At 41.1% G+C, this 15414-nt stretch overlaps 2 non-coding genes across 2 annotated transcripts; both read left to right on the forward strand.

The window, feature by feature from the left end:
• Positions 1-13866: 13866 nt before the first annotated feature.
• Positions 13867-13938, forward strand: trnaa-cgc (transfer RNA alanine (anticodon CGC)). Its single transcript has one exon. It is a non-coding gene; the product is annotated as a tRNA-Ala (tRNA).
• Positions 13939-15105: 1167 nt separating this feature from the next.
• trnat-cgu (transfer RNA threonine (anticodon CGU)) lies at positions 15106-15177 on the forward strand. Its single transcript has one exon. It is a non-coding gene; the product is annotated as a tRNA-Thr (tRNA).
• The last annotated feature ends 237 nt before the right edge of the window (positions 15178-15414 follow it).

Here is a 15414-nt window from a genome sequence, read left to right on the forward strand (position 1 = left end):
TCATTTTTTTCTGGCTTGATCTTGTAATCAGAGATTTCAGAATATTCCTTAAAAACTAGTAAAAGAAGAGGGACAGATTCGTACACACTAAAAAATATGAAAGGGTAGCAGGACACAGTAACCACCAAACATCTTATAGATTATGAATGTGCCTGAATTTTTTCAGTGATTTAGAGGATTCTGCCATTTAAGATGTTATGCTGTTCCTGTGTGATGTATCAAATGTGTTATTTAAATCTCCAGTCATTACTATATCAGTTTGATGGCCTTGCAGTATAGATTGCAATTCATCCAAAAATGCCAAAAAGTTTCCCATTGGTGATACACACAAGGAAATTAATGTACATCCCCCCCCCCAAATCAACCAATTTAAAATCAAATACCTCCCTCCTCATCTGCAGGTGCAGAGATTAATGTCAGAAGAAATACAGGTTTAAAAGTCAGGAGCACTGATAGTCCTATTTTAAAATTATGCTAAAATGCTCACAATATATTTAAAAAGTTCTGTAAAATGCAAAAATAATTAAAAAATATTAAAAGAAGGTTAAAAGAAATGATACACAGTTATAAAGCTCAGGAATGATCAATTTGAAGTTACAATCCACTTACAATATGCCAAAATATTGTAAGTGGAAATACAAAAATATGTAAAACAGGTGTATAAAATTAAAAAAGAAGTTAAAAATAAATACTAAATACTTTGAAAATTCAGGAATGTGATTGGTCAGATGCTTACGATGAGTGTTGTTGGTGTTTCGTGTGATTTAGCGAAATTAAAAAAATATTCAATTTAAAAACGGCAAGAGCTCGTATGAAAAAAAAGTTCGTAATGTATCTTTGTTGTAACAGCTGCGCCAGAACTAGTGTATTCATATACATCAGAAAAGTACCTGAACTTGACTGGTTTATATTCAGTTATATGCATTGGGGACGAAAAGGAGACTTACATGGATTTTATTAGGTTTTAGGAATCAGAAAATTTATTTTTATATGTTTATGTCTACGAGCAGAAATAACTTCCTGCTTTCAGCGCTTTTATTGTTTCTGCTTGTAACCTCGAACAGAGAAACCCAGTACTGACTCACAGAAACGCCCCAGAGTTTCTGTGTTTCTGGGATTTAAGAGGGATGTACTGTATGATGACAGTAAAGGGAGTTTTTTTTCCCGCTGTAGAGTATGAAGGCGGTTTGATGAGTCTGGAGGGAGGAGACGCGCATTCCGCACGGGGAGCACAGAACAACGAATTCACCTGCAGCTCGCCGAGTCCTGTCCTATATAACTGCTGAGCCTGGGACACACTGAGTCTCTAACCAGTGTTGGAGATGTAAAGGGTTAAACCCAGAATTCGGGAATGGAGTTTTTGTATAAGTGTAAGATTAAAGGAATAGGGTTTTGGGGGGTTTGGTGCACAGCAGAGGTTTCGGTTTAGGTTTAGTTTGCTTTTGATACATTTGTAACGGCCATGGCGACCTGTAGAGTCGGCATGCGCCGTTACTTTTGCTCACGTTTGGTGTATAAGGGTGGTGAGGGTTGGCTCACTCAGGTGATATTTCACAGTTGGGCTTTTCAAGGAAGGTGTTACAGAAAGGATTAAGGCATTAGATGTCAAATGCTTAATCACTTTGCTGAAGGGAATTGGTTTTGAAATTAGTTTCACTTGGTGAAGTTACTGGAAGAATTTTGGATGAAAATAGAGGAGAAAAAAAGATGTGGGCCTGATTAGAATGTTTGAATGGCAGAAGCTGATGGATCTTTCTAATGTGGTGTGAGCCTGGTCAGTACCTGGATGGGAGACCTCCTGGGAAAAAACAAGGTTGCTGCTGGAAGAGGTGTTAGTTGGGCCAGCAGGGGGCCCTCAACCTGTGGTCTGTGTGGGTCCTAATGCCCCAGTATAGTGACGGTGACACTATACTGTAAACAGGTGCCGTCCTTCGGATGAGATGTAAAACCGAGGTCCTGACTCTCTGTGGTCATTAAAAATCCCAGGGTGTTTCTCGAAAAGAGTAGGGGTGTAACCCCAGCATCCTGACCAAATTTCCCATTGGCCCTTACCAATCATGGCCTCCTAATAATCCCCCTCTATGAATTGGCTACATTACTCTGCTCTCCTCCCCACTGATAGCTGATGTGTGGTGAGCGTTCTGGTGCACTATGGCTGCCGTCGCATCATCCAGGTGGATGCTGCACATTGTTGGTGGTGGTGGAGGGGAGTCCCCATTACCTGTAAAGCACTTTGAGTGGAGTGTCCAGAAAAGTGCTATATAAGTGTAAGCAATTATTATTAATTAATAGAACTGTGACTGTTTGCATGTTTAATGAGATGGTGATGAAGGAAGATGTTGTGACATGGTTGTCTAAGTATTGTTTAGTGAAAGGTGAGCTTCAGAAAGTCTTGGATGATGATGGCATCTGGAACTGTGCATGGAGAGTACCTGTTTCATTGCATGAAGACAAAAAATGGTTATGGTGGATTTAAACGCATTCCTTCTTTGATTGAATTAGGTGAAAATAGAGGCCTTGTGTTCTACCAAGGGCAACCAAAACCGTGCAGGAGATGTGGGGAGATGGGTCACTTTGTGGATGCCTGTACAAAGGTGGTGTGTGGTAAGTGCAAGGAAATTGGACATGCATATACTGAATGTACAAGCGCGAGGAAATGTAATCTCTGTGAGTGTGAAGGTCATGTGTTTAAAGACTGTCCAAATTCCTTTGCAAATAGAACAAAACTGGGAAGACCATTGCTCTTCCAATAGCCTGCCACCTGTGGAGACTGAAAGTGCTCAAATGAAATGTACAGAACAGAGGGTGCAGTCTAAAAGAGACATTGGATTTAGAAAATGATTGAACTCCGAGTAGAAGAGTGAGAGAAGATCATTTTCCGAGTCCTCAGGTAGGTTCTCCCATGGGTTTAGATGTCTCCAATATATGTGATCTTACTGACCAAGCTTTAGAACCAAAGACTCAAGGAGGGCAGGTGGTGAAATATCCTATGGATTGTGGGGGTGGTGGAGGAGGAGACAATTAAAGCAAAAGGGGGGGGGAGGCCTGTTGGGTAGGTGTCACCTACTGAATGATTGTAGCCAGAGCTTTTAGTCTCCCCTGGTCCTACTTTAAGTATGGCTCTTAATATTGTGTCAATAAATGTGAGAAGCATTCGCTCCAAGTTAAGGGCAAGGACTATACTATCATTTGTGAGGAAGGTAAATGCTGATATTGTGTTGTTACAGGAGTGTGGGTTACCCTTTAAAAACTGCTATGAGGATATGGAAGAACTTTGGACATTGGGCCCATCAATCTGGAGTGGGTCCAAAGAAAATAAATCTGACGGTATAGCTGTTCTAATTAAAAATAAGATGGTAGAGGTACGTCAGCACCCTGTAATGAAACCAGGGAGAGCACTGGTGGTGTATCTGGGTTTCATGAATGTCTAATTTAAACTCTTAAATATATATTGTCTGAGTTGCTCACATGACAGATATGTCCTAATTCAGGAACTGAGTATATTTATTGGGATGGGAACCAGTGGTTTTAGCTGGGGATTTTAATTCTCTTTTAGAAAGAGAAGGCAGAATGAGGGGCGAGAGACAGGTCCAATTTGATAAATCATCAATATTATTGCAAACATTATGTAAAGATTTTAAACTGAAAGATGGCTTCAAACTTCATAGTCAGGGGAGGGCAGGTTTCACATGGCACTAGTCTAATGGGACCCAAGCCTCACGCATTTTGTTTTGATACGTGATTTTACTTGCAAGACCACAGGCCTAACCCCTGTTTTTTTTTTCTCTGACCACTGTCTGCTGTCATGTATAATTTTTATTCCAACGGCTGTTACTGTGGGGAAGGGTGTGTGGAAGCTCGATATTTTGCTTCTGGAAGGTGAGGAAGTGACACACAGGTTCAGGGAAAGATATAAGGAATGGCAGTCTTTGTATGACCTGTTTGGCACAAGAGCACAGTGGCCGACCCGCTCTGACCCCCAGCTTCTCTCCCTGTCTGTGTGTCTCATGGAGTTAGAAAGACTACAAGCTGTGCAAACTTCCAAATCTGTAACATAATTTCAAGGGTGTATGATAGATCATTCACAAGATCAAATGGCTGTTTATTATTGTAAGAACTGTAGTTCACTACTGTTCTTTTGACTCTTGAGCTTGCATTATACAGCCGTTGAGTGCATTTTGAACCTAAGAGATATCCAACTGATTCAACCTGTCTGATGAATGTTAAATGGGTTGTGACTTTTGGCAAAGTTTTTTGCAACATTATTTGTTTCATGAATACCATTCATCTCTATAACAACTTTCCTGTACCCTGAACATATGTTTTAAATTGCTTGATCCCATTTGGTGCAACCTTTCCGTTGTACTCGTAATGTGTTGTTTGCATTAGGAGTGTGTTAAATAAGCAGAAAAGAAGCCCGTTTCTTCTACTGCTTCTGATCTTATACAGTGGTCAGAATCTCTCATCCAAAAGCTGATGAGTGGGAGGGGGGGAAATTAGTGCGTAAAAAAACATTAAAGAGCATAAGGGTTTTCATCACATGGACTTGTTTGACTGTTTAGGATTAATGTTTCGGTGCCAGATCAATTAAAGGACAACAACCAGAAACACTGGTTCTCAGAATGAACGCATTCTCCTTCAATAATCTTTTTTACCAACAGGTGAGTGGAGTTGCCATGGGCACCAGAATGGGACCCAGCTATGCCAATATCTTTGTTGGCTGGGTAGAAGAACGCTTCTTCGCTTCCTACACTGGCTATGTCCCTGACCTCTACAAGCGATATATTGATGACTGCGTCAGTGCCGCCACATACTCCAATGATCAGCTTAAGTGCTTCTTGCACCATTTCACCAACTTCCACCTGTCCCTCAAATATATAGTTAACATATCTTCCACTACTCTTGAGTTTCTGGACATCAACTACCACAGACTCTCCACTTCTGTTTATTACAAACCTACGGATTCACACAGCTATCTCTTGTATAGCTCATTTCACCCCAAACATACTAAAAATCTCTCCTTTTTTCACAGTTCCTTCGGCTACAACAAATATGCAGCGACGACATCGAATTCCAGAACCAAACCCTCAAAATGTAATCCTTTTTCATCAACAGAGGATACCCCAGCAGTGTTATTGACAGGACCCTTGCCCGAGCCAAAAACACCCCTCGGACCATCAACCCAATCAGGAACTCCCACCATAACAACAGCATTCCTTTGCTTCCCTAACACACTTCCTATCCGCAGGACTGTTAACGACAACTTTTCCATCCTACAGGATGATCCCTCTGTTGGGGCCCTCTTTTCTGACCGCCCCATCATCTCATATCGCCAATCACCTAATCTGCACAACCTTCTTGTTCACAGCTCCCTTGACTGCCCTCAGCAACCATCCACACCAGGTACTTTCCCTTGCAACAGAGCTCACTGTATCGCCTGCAAGTACACATCCAACACCACACTCATTCGAGGCCCCTCAGGACAATTCTGGATCACCCAGATGGCATCGTGTACCTCCAGCAACCTTATTTACTGTATCTCTTGCAGTAAATGCCCAGTTTCTCTCTATATTGGAGAAACAGGAAGGAGACTTGGAGACCGCTTCAGAGAACATGTCAGGGCTGTGAAGATTAAAGATCTCTCCAAAAACCATTGTTTCTCATTTCACCTCTGATGGCCATGACCACTCTAATCTCTCCGTCTGTGTTCTCAAAGATGGTTTTCTGAACACATACATTAGAAGGAATACCAAAACCAAACGTATCCTGCAGCTAGGATCACACCTTCCCCCTTCTCTAAACGACAGACTACTATTCTACTAAATTTTCTCCATTCATTGGAAGTTTCATTTCACACCTCTCAACACCTATTCTGACTTCACACCTCTTGATTGGCCTCTCTTTCTGTCCCCTGCTCCCGCCTCTCACCCCTCCTCCCTCCCAGCCTTTGTTCTCCCACTACATTACCTTTGCCTACTGCCTTCTCTCTCTCACACCTGAAGAACGCTCCACGGCCGAAACATTGTTCTCTCTTCTTTTTTTCAGCATGGAATAAACCTATTACTTGTTCCTTAACAACCGGAAACAATATCTTCGGTCTTTCCAGAGCTGTAAGTAGTCATTCCAAGTTTATTAACTTGTCTCTGTGCTTGTATGTACTCTTCAATAGCCACTGATGTTATTTACAACAGCTATTTTAAAAAAGTAAATTTGCATTCTTTTGGACTTCTTTCTAAAGAATTGGCACATTTGGCAGAGCGGTGGCTCTGTGGCTAAGGATCTGCACCTGTGGCTGGAAGGTTGCTGGTTTACATCCCACGGTTGGCAGAGGAATCCTACTCCATTGGGCTCCTGAACAAGGCCCTTAACCCCAACTGCTCCAGGGGTGCCGTATAAATGGCTGACCCTGCGCTCTGACCCCCAGCTACTCTCCCTGTATGTGTATCTCAAGGAGAGCAAGCTGGGGTATGCAAAATAGGAATTCCTAATGCAAGAAATTGTATATGGTCAATACAGTGATCATATCTTATTGGCACATGGTAATCTCCAAGGAACAAGTAATAGGTTTATTCCATGCTGAAAAGAGAAGAAGAAAACACAATGTTTTGACCATGGAGACTTCTTCAGTTATGATTTGATTTTTTACAATCATACCCACACAAACTTTGGAATTTTTAAAAATCTTGCAAACACAACCCAGATATGTTGACTTTTAAAAAACAAAAACAATTTGGGGGTATTTTTTTTAAAGAAACACATACTTCTTTTCTAGTTTTTTTTATGTGGCTTTGACTGCCAGAAATCCTCAGTGAAAAGGTATGCAGATCCTATGCAGATGCAGGAGCAAGTAGTTATTGAGACAGGTGAACAATCCAGAACGTCAGGTGAGATTGTTAGGTGAAAGGTAGATCGAAATACTTGAAGTACAGAGAGAAGCAAACAATCCAAATCGGAAGGTGAGGTCCAAGGTCCAGAGGCAAAAGGGAGTTCAGTAACCAGTAAGCGAGATTCAGAGTAAACGCGAGGTAGAGCTCTCAAAGAGAAGACTCAATACCGAGTAGCGGGAAGCGGGTTTGAATGGTTAAAACAATGCTGCTTGCCGCACAGTAGAGCATGTACTGGTGGATTAACACATGTTATTATTAACCCACTGCTGGTACTGGTTAGTTCTTTTGTGAGTTGATCTCCCCGGGCTGGTGGTCGTGACATTGACAGAATGCTGTTTTGTGATTGATGCTATATCAAAATATAGGGTCCCTCAAAAATTAAACACAGAAATAAAAACATTTAATGGACTTGTACATCTGTTGCACTCCTACACTATAAACATCCATTGGGTATTGAATTTCAATTATGTTTCCACTTCATTCAGATGTGTTCCCTATTTTTCAGATTGTTGGCAATGCCACATGTTAAAGGAGGACAGAGGAGTAGGATGCCAGACCTGTGGTCAAGGGCTGGTGGAGTAGGGAGTGAGATCAAAGAATTTCTGAAGTTTTTTAAGCTAGAAAAAAAAATTAGGTGGCATGACAATATGTGGTCAACACTGTCAAACAGAGTCCTTGGAGAGGATTGCTCCAGCAACAAGAAATGGTTATCAGTGATTTGGCATGAAGATAGAAAAAAAGTAAGAATCCAAGTGCTTAGGGCGCAGAAGGAGGTGAGTATTGGTAAGGATTCAAAACCAGATGACAGTATACAATCTATAGTCCATATTTCAAGTCAAAGTGAGAGACATAGTTTGGAAGGCAACACAGAGCTCAGAAGTTCATCAGAAGATACAGAAGATGCATGGGCTGCACACGGCAGCACAGACAGTGGTGACATGTTTGAAGGAGAAAAAATCTGTGTAGAATCAGAAAAAAATCCTGAAGAGCACAGTGAATATTCCCAGGGGGCAAGCGTGCCTGGGACGTCACCTCAGGATAAAAGGGGATTAAGAAAGATTATGTCTGTGCCTAAAACTTTCCAAGTATGTCTGAAGGCTGAACAATGGAGAATAATACCACCTTTAAAAGGTACATCTAAACTAAGATGATCATGGACCCATATCTTATATAGAGAGTTCAGGAAGATAAATCCTTGCTGCCCAATAGCCTTCAAATACCAATACATCAGGAAAGAGAACAGCAGAAAAAAAAATTCCTTATAATTAAAGCAGTCTGTACTTTCAGTTCCTACCTTCAGTACCTTCAGTTCAGTACTTTCAATTCCTGTAATGTAAAATACACAATGACAACAAGACACAAACCAATGGGCAATGATGACATCACAATTGATGTTGTACGAGTAGGGCAAATACAACACAGTGAAAGGGAAACACAATTTCGACAGGCACGTCAGCCTTATCGTTGAAAGATTGCCCGTGCCCTCACAAAAGGAATCAGCAATGTGTACTACAGGCAGCTGAGCAGAACTCCGCTTGCTGAAATTGCAGCAGCCAATTTATCTAGGGTTCACAAGCAAGTATTAAACTTGCTAGGCAAGTTCGGCATTTCATTTATTCTGCGGAAATATCGTATCGGAATGAACTGCCCGAGATAAAAGAGTAATTGCGGCTTCAGATCGTTTTTACAGAGCATTGCGTTGTTCTGTTCATGCTGACTACACGCTTTAAATTTGTCATTTACTGCAGGCGTTGCTTTTCCAGGTTTTTCTGAAATTCTTCGCATTTCAGCAAGCACTAAAACATTTCATTCCCGTCACTGAATACATCGTGGAAACGGTATTTGCAACGGAATGCTGTCACACATGAAACCTTTTCGTTATTCGGTTCTGAAGTTTGAAAATGAAAATAAAACGGGGGTCACTTCATAGGCTTGAAAGAAGTCCAAGCAGCATAAAAACCCGCAAATTCTCACAAATTGCATTGTGCTGCACCTTTCTTCTGCTGCTTTTATAAATCTGCCTTAAACATTTGAATGCATACCTTACTGCTGCTAATCACATTCACGTGTTCACAAAGCTTTTTTCTGTCCGTTATGTTTTTGCTAAGTAGTTTCTCCGTTTTCCTCGTACTGTGATTGTCAGCGAGCACAACAAGACTGAAACAGTGTAAAGGCAAGTGAAAAAGACAGGGTAAAACGCCTGATTGTCGGGAGTGGGATTTGAACCCGTGCCTCTATTTGGAGAGTGAAACACAAAGCTTAAAAGACACGAAGCTGTGAATTTGCTGTTTTAAACTGCTCAACTATCCTGACAAAATGTGTGCTGATTGCACCAGTCGCATGCGATTTTCCATAACTTTAGGACGATTGATACGACTGGACGAACACAATTTGTGGCGTTTAGCATGACATGGAAAACGGTACCGGAGCATTCGGGTCCGGACTACTAGACTCAGAAACAGTTTTTACCCCCGCACTATCAAACTATCAAACTCCCAGCCTCTCTCACTCTCTCCTCACCTCTCACCTATGATCTGAACCTCACAGTGCCTTCTTTCTTACCAAAAACCCAAACACACGTTGAAAATCTACCTCTACCATACATGTCAAAAGCTCACTCCCCATCATTTCTATCCCTTTATTTCATTCTTTTGATGCATGTTTTTGCACATAACCTGTTACCTTTTGTTGTTTTGCTCACTGCCTGTTGTTGTTTTTTTGCACATCGGCTGTTGTCTCTGTCTTTCTTTTGTTATACAATTGTATTGTTGTTGTGTTTTTTTCTTTGTACTACTTATGTCCGAGAGCTAGCTAAATAGCATTTCGTTATTCCATATACCTGTGTATGAGTATAATGACAATAAACTTGAACTTGAACTTGACATAGTCTTGCAGGCAGTATATTATTTTATCGTTTACTCGTATAAAAAAGCATGGTCTTCTCGTTCCTAAGTCAGATTTTTAGTGCTTTCGAACGTTACTTCCAACCTGGACTGACAGCTCACCCGATCTGTTTGTGATCAGACCATGGAGTCGGGGGCTGTACCAAGCGCACGTTCCTTCCCAATGCTGAGGCGATCATTCAGAAGATGGGTGTGAAGAGAGACAAGCCTTGTCGACTAAAAAACAAGGCAGGATATGCAAGAATACTTATCACTGGCGACACAGCGCCTTCAAGTAAACATGGGAATAATGTTGTTCAAATTATTTTTTCTGAACCTGGTTAACATCGCCTGGAGGCAGCAACAACAATAAAAGGGATACTTGTCCTTAAACTCGGACGTGATGTTCTGCAGACATGTGCATAATGTCCTGTTTTCTCACAGAGTAGACATTTTGCTCTTCATGCTCTGCATTCATCTGCTTTGTGCGTTGTTAGTCCGCACCTGTAACATGTAATGTCAGCCGTCCCCTGTTCTTCTATATCTCTAGCATGACTGCGTCCTGCTGCTCGGCTTTTGTTTGTAAAGTTTGAGCGAGCGCCCCGATCAGTGTCACTTTGTCACTGTGGTCAGAAAGCATTCTTGATTCTGCTTGAGCTGCTTCATGAATTCTAGCGACTGTAAGAGCTCTTTCGAAAGTCAGCCCTTCATCCTGCAGCAATTTATAGTCTCTTATGTGCACATTTTTCCACAAGTTGATCTCTTAACATGTCAGTTTCCAATACTCCAAAATCACAAGATTTAGCCAGTTCTTAGTGCAGTCACAAAAGCATCAACAGATTCGTCCTGAGACTAAATTTATGCCGTTCCAAAACCACATTTCTCCGCGGTGTAAGATAAGCGTCTAAGGCAGCTACAGTCTGTTCATATGTACCTTTTTCTCCAGGGAGGTTGGCGAAAATCCGCAGCACGGGAGTCCCGATACAGTGCAGTAATGCAGCACGTCTCACGGTATCCTGAGCTTCTGTAGATCCACTGGCTATTTAAAATAATCTGTACGACTCCATCCATATCTTGTATTCCTTATTCAGATACGGAGCTCCGAGGTTCAGTAGAAGCGGTTGAAAAAGCTGAGCCTAAGCAAACCTTCTCGGCGTGGCTGCCATATCTTCCATGGCGCAAGCTAAACGAAAAGTCCGAAAATTCAGAAGTTCGTTTCTACCAGCAAGAGAACTAAAATCTGCAGTGTTCTGCTCGCTTTGAGTCCGTCAACCACTCATCTCTCGTCGCCATAAATGTTGTGTATCTTAATAAAGAGACGTTTTTATATTATTTTAACTATTTTGTTAACTACACAGATCACCCCCTTACACCATATATTCCCGCCTTCTACTCTCTCGTTCTGTTGTCTCGCGATGTCTACTCACTATACTACATTTAGCATGACTTCTTGATGCAGTTGAGCTCAAAGCTGGAGATGATCTCCATATTCTACCGCCGTAACTAGTCCGAAACGTAGTACACAGTACACACTTTTTAAGTGGTCAGGTTGTTAAAAAATTAAACCAGCGACCTGTCGCAGAAACGTACCCCGGTCTCCCGCGCAACAAGCGGGGGTACTCAGCACTATACTAAAGAGGAGCGCTTGTCTGCAGCTGAGCGTCAGCTCTGTTTACTGTCAGCAGTCATTTCCTCATTTCCAAAGACTTTTTCACCTGCTTTCAGCTTTTAAAGACGGTCATAAACGCTCAAGAAGTAATTAATGTCAGTTGGAAGTCTGTTTCTGTTGTCTCAGCTCTTGATAAAGAAAAGCCGTGCGTGGGAGAGTCCCTCTCTGAAGAAGTTTGCCGTCACCCTGCGAGGGAGAAGAGCCATCAATCACCGAGGCAACCACTGAGACAGTTAACATTGAACACGTGAAATGCGAGATGTTGTGATTTTTTTCCCGCTTAAGGCTTCTATCGTTTCTACTCTAACGAGAAAGACCTCTTTATTAGGCGTGAGATTTTAAGATCTACTCACACCGTGTTGCCATTAAGGCTACCTAGTTAAAAAAAAAACTTATCGTCATCTTTTTGAACGTGATTATTAGACACCCGTTAAATCTCCACCGAGGTTTCTTGAGAGATCGTTCAGCGAGAGAGTATTTAAAAACTACGTCGCTTCCAACCTCTGCTGTCACTGTAAACTCGGGCGTGATGATGTGCAGTGTGCCTTTCCTCTTGTCGTATTCAAGAGTACTCACTGTGTGAGCGCCTCCCTTCGTGTTCTGTACTCTACTGTGATTTAATTTAGATGAGTACGTGGAGTAGAGTGACAAGATCTACTTGAACATTTTCGGTTTGTGAAATGAAACACTAAATACACTACTGTAAATACAAGTAATGGACATTTAAAATAACCACAGTACAGCTAGAAGAGTGAAAGATAAAAGACTATTTAGAATGACATTCACAATAGACTGAAGAACAGCACAGCCGCCCGAACAGGGACTTGAACCCTGGGCCCTCAGATTAAAAGACTGAAGCTCCACCGGCTGAGCTATCCGGGCTCTGAAAGAAAATCGACACTGTCGGGATCCTCGGAAGTCACGTGTCTCTTGTTCCGAAGAGCAGTCATACCTGACCCGTCTGGAATGACCACTGAGACTTTATCATGAAGCGACGGCACCACTCCCAGTAGAATGAGTGAGAAATACAGCATGACATGGGTAGTTAAGGGGCTCCCACAATCCATCTTTCCTCACATTACTGATTTTTTTCAATAGCATTTTGACCTTTTTTCACATTCAGATTTTTTTTCACATTTAATAAAATCTTTTCATCAACAACATTAAAAAGAAAACAAATGGAACATTTTTTGGAACAATAATTAAAAAAAAACTTTCAATGCCTTGGTTGTATGCGTTTATTAAGGGAGTTGCAACAGTGCTGAAATGTAAAGAGCATTTCTGTAGAGAAAACAGCATTTTTTCTGCCTTGATGTTAAGCTTAGGGAGAATGTCTTTTAGAAATTCTATTTTATAACACCTTGCACAGCCTCCCGGCAGACTAACAAATATTTTTTTGGAGAAATTGGCTCACACACCGGAAGACACTAACGTTTATTTACGTAAGAGTATGTAAAACTCAGGCTTTAACAAATGTTCATGATGTTTCACACGGGGTGTTACCTGTTGTAGTGTTTCAAAAGATGTGTTAGCGGACCACAAATTATCTTGAAAAGATTTGGGTTTGTACTGGCTGGGATTCAAACCCGACTTAATTATTTGGAAGGCGCCTGTACCACCAACGCACTTCCGAGAAGCACCTGCAAATTATCACAATCCTCTCTCTCGCCTACAAAGTTATGGAGACACAGACGTCCAATGAAAACTAATTTTATTCACTCAAGTCTCCACTCTTTTGTTGTGATGTCATTTTAATTAATATTAGCTTTGATAAGGTGTCGTTTTTGCCTCTTAAAGTTAAAGTCTGCTCCTTTCTTCCTGGTATAGAAATAACATGTTCCATCTTTGTTTAAAAACACCACTAAAAGTAAATTATTCAGCTCTAACGCCTGTGTGCATTGACAAGACATCTCAAAAGGACTTATCAAATAAGAACACGATCCTTCCTGTTACCATTCCTTTGGTTGGGGCGTTGTTTCACCCTTTTATTTTCTTCTACAATATTTGCAGACAGGGTTTTATCACTCGAGTTGTACAGAATAAGTGTGCATCGGTCCATGAAAATCATCAGTAGTGCTGTTTTTCTATGCATAGTTTAATCAAGAGCACCTAAAAGATGCAAAAAGCTTTCAAATAAAACAGAATTGAAAGACAGTCGAGTAAGGAGGTAGAAAAAAAGCACTTCCCCGTCTGGGAATTAACCGCAGTCGCACGTGTGACTGGATACAAAAATAATAGATTAATTTGTGCCCAGTCTCTTGAAGCTTCAATGCGATTATTTTTCCTTCCTTATTTCTTCATTCCCATGAATTTACTCTGTAGTAGAGGAAACGCGAAAGTGGGAAACTGCAGGCATTCTTCGTGAGTGGTGGATTGTGATCAGTGAGCATCTGCACATCTCTAAGTCTGTTCCTTCACGTTTTTCATCGGGGATGTAGCTCAGTGGTAGAGCGCATGCTTCGCATGTATGAGATCCCGGGTTCAGTCCCTGGCATCTCCAGGTGCTTAATGTTACAGTACTCACATCGTAATCTTCTGTTGAGTGAGAACTCTTTGCTCGTGTTCAGAGAGAGACAGGTTTACACAATTAAATACAGGCACACTCGACGTGCTCCAGAGTTGCGCTGCTGTTTTAAATGTACCTCATTTAGTTCTGTTAAATCCTAAATTATTTGAACTAATAATTTAGTTCAAATTCAGGAAATCCAGAGATTGCTTCACACTTGTCATGGCTGTTGCAGAAAACACCTGTTGAATCTCACCCGGGATTTCTTGAGAGATCATTCAGCGAGCGAATCCTCCTGAACTCCGCACTAAACTGAAAGCTTCACGAACTCCTCACTGCGTGTCCTGTACTGTTACAAGTGCTCTCGTGTAGATGTGAAGCACAGCCATAAACACACTTTGAACTTTTTCCGTTTGTTAAGGAAAATGCAAAAGAGCCTGACAAGTATTGATCGTATAAAATATCCATGGCACAACTCGAGAAAGTACTGAAGGACTCCACATCGACTTTTGATGATTACAAGAGATTCAAGAAACACAATCGTCCGCAGCTGGGTTTGGATCCTGAACTCTAGAGTTAAAAGAACATAAGCGACGGATATGACCTATAAACTCTCTGAATTGTCTTATAGTTTATGAAATAAAACAATTTCTTAATAAATTCTAACTGTTGATAGACAATTTATTGAATTTTAACACAGTCACAATTACAAACTTTTTTGGTTAAACTGTTATTCACATACTCTAACGTAGATAAACGTTAGTGTCTTCCGGTGTGTGAGCCAATTTCTCTAAAAAATATTTGTTAGTCTGTCGGGAGGCTGTGCAAGGTGTTAAGAAATAGAATTTCTAAAAGACAGGCTCCCTAAGCTTAACATCAAGGCTGTTTTCTCTACAGAAATGCTCTTTAAATTTCAGCACTGTTGCAACTCCCTTTATAAAGGGTGTGCACACGTATACAACCAAGGCATTGAAAGATTTTTTTAATTATTGTTCCAAAAAATGTTCCATTTGTTTTCTTTTTAATGTTGTTGATTAAAAGATTTTATTAAATGTGAAAAAAATCTGAATGTGAAAAAGGTCAAAATGCTTAACATTTGGCGATGTAAACCGGATTCAGAAAAAAAATATTTGAACAACCTTATTCCCATGCTTACTTGAAGGCGCGGTGGCCAAGTGGTAAGGCGTCGGTCTCGTAAATCGAAGAGCGTGGGTTCAAACCCCTCCCGTGCCTGTTTCATTTGTCACCGCTTTCCTTTAGTTTCAAAGTCTTAAAAAAACTCGCAATGTAGGGATCTCAATAGTAAGAGAGCATAACTGTCGCCAGTGATTAGTATTTTTGCATATCCTGCCTTGTTTTTTAGTCGACAAAGCTTATCTCTCTTCACACCCATCTTCCGAATGATCGCCTCAGCATTGGGAAGGAACGTGCGCTTGGTACAGCCCCCGACTCCATGGTCTGATCACAAAC

Source organism: Lepisosteus platostomus, chromosome 5 (assembly GCF_059453375.1).
Source record: "Lepisosteus platostomus isolate fLepPlt1 chromosome 5, fLepPlt1.hap1, whole genome shotgun sequence".
NCBI lineage: Eukaryota > Metazoa > Chordata > Actinopteri > Semionotiformes > Lepisosteidae > Lepisosteus > Lepisosteus platostomus.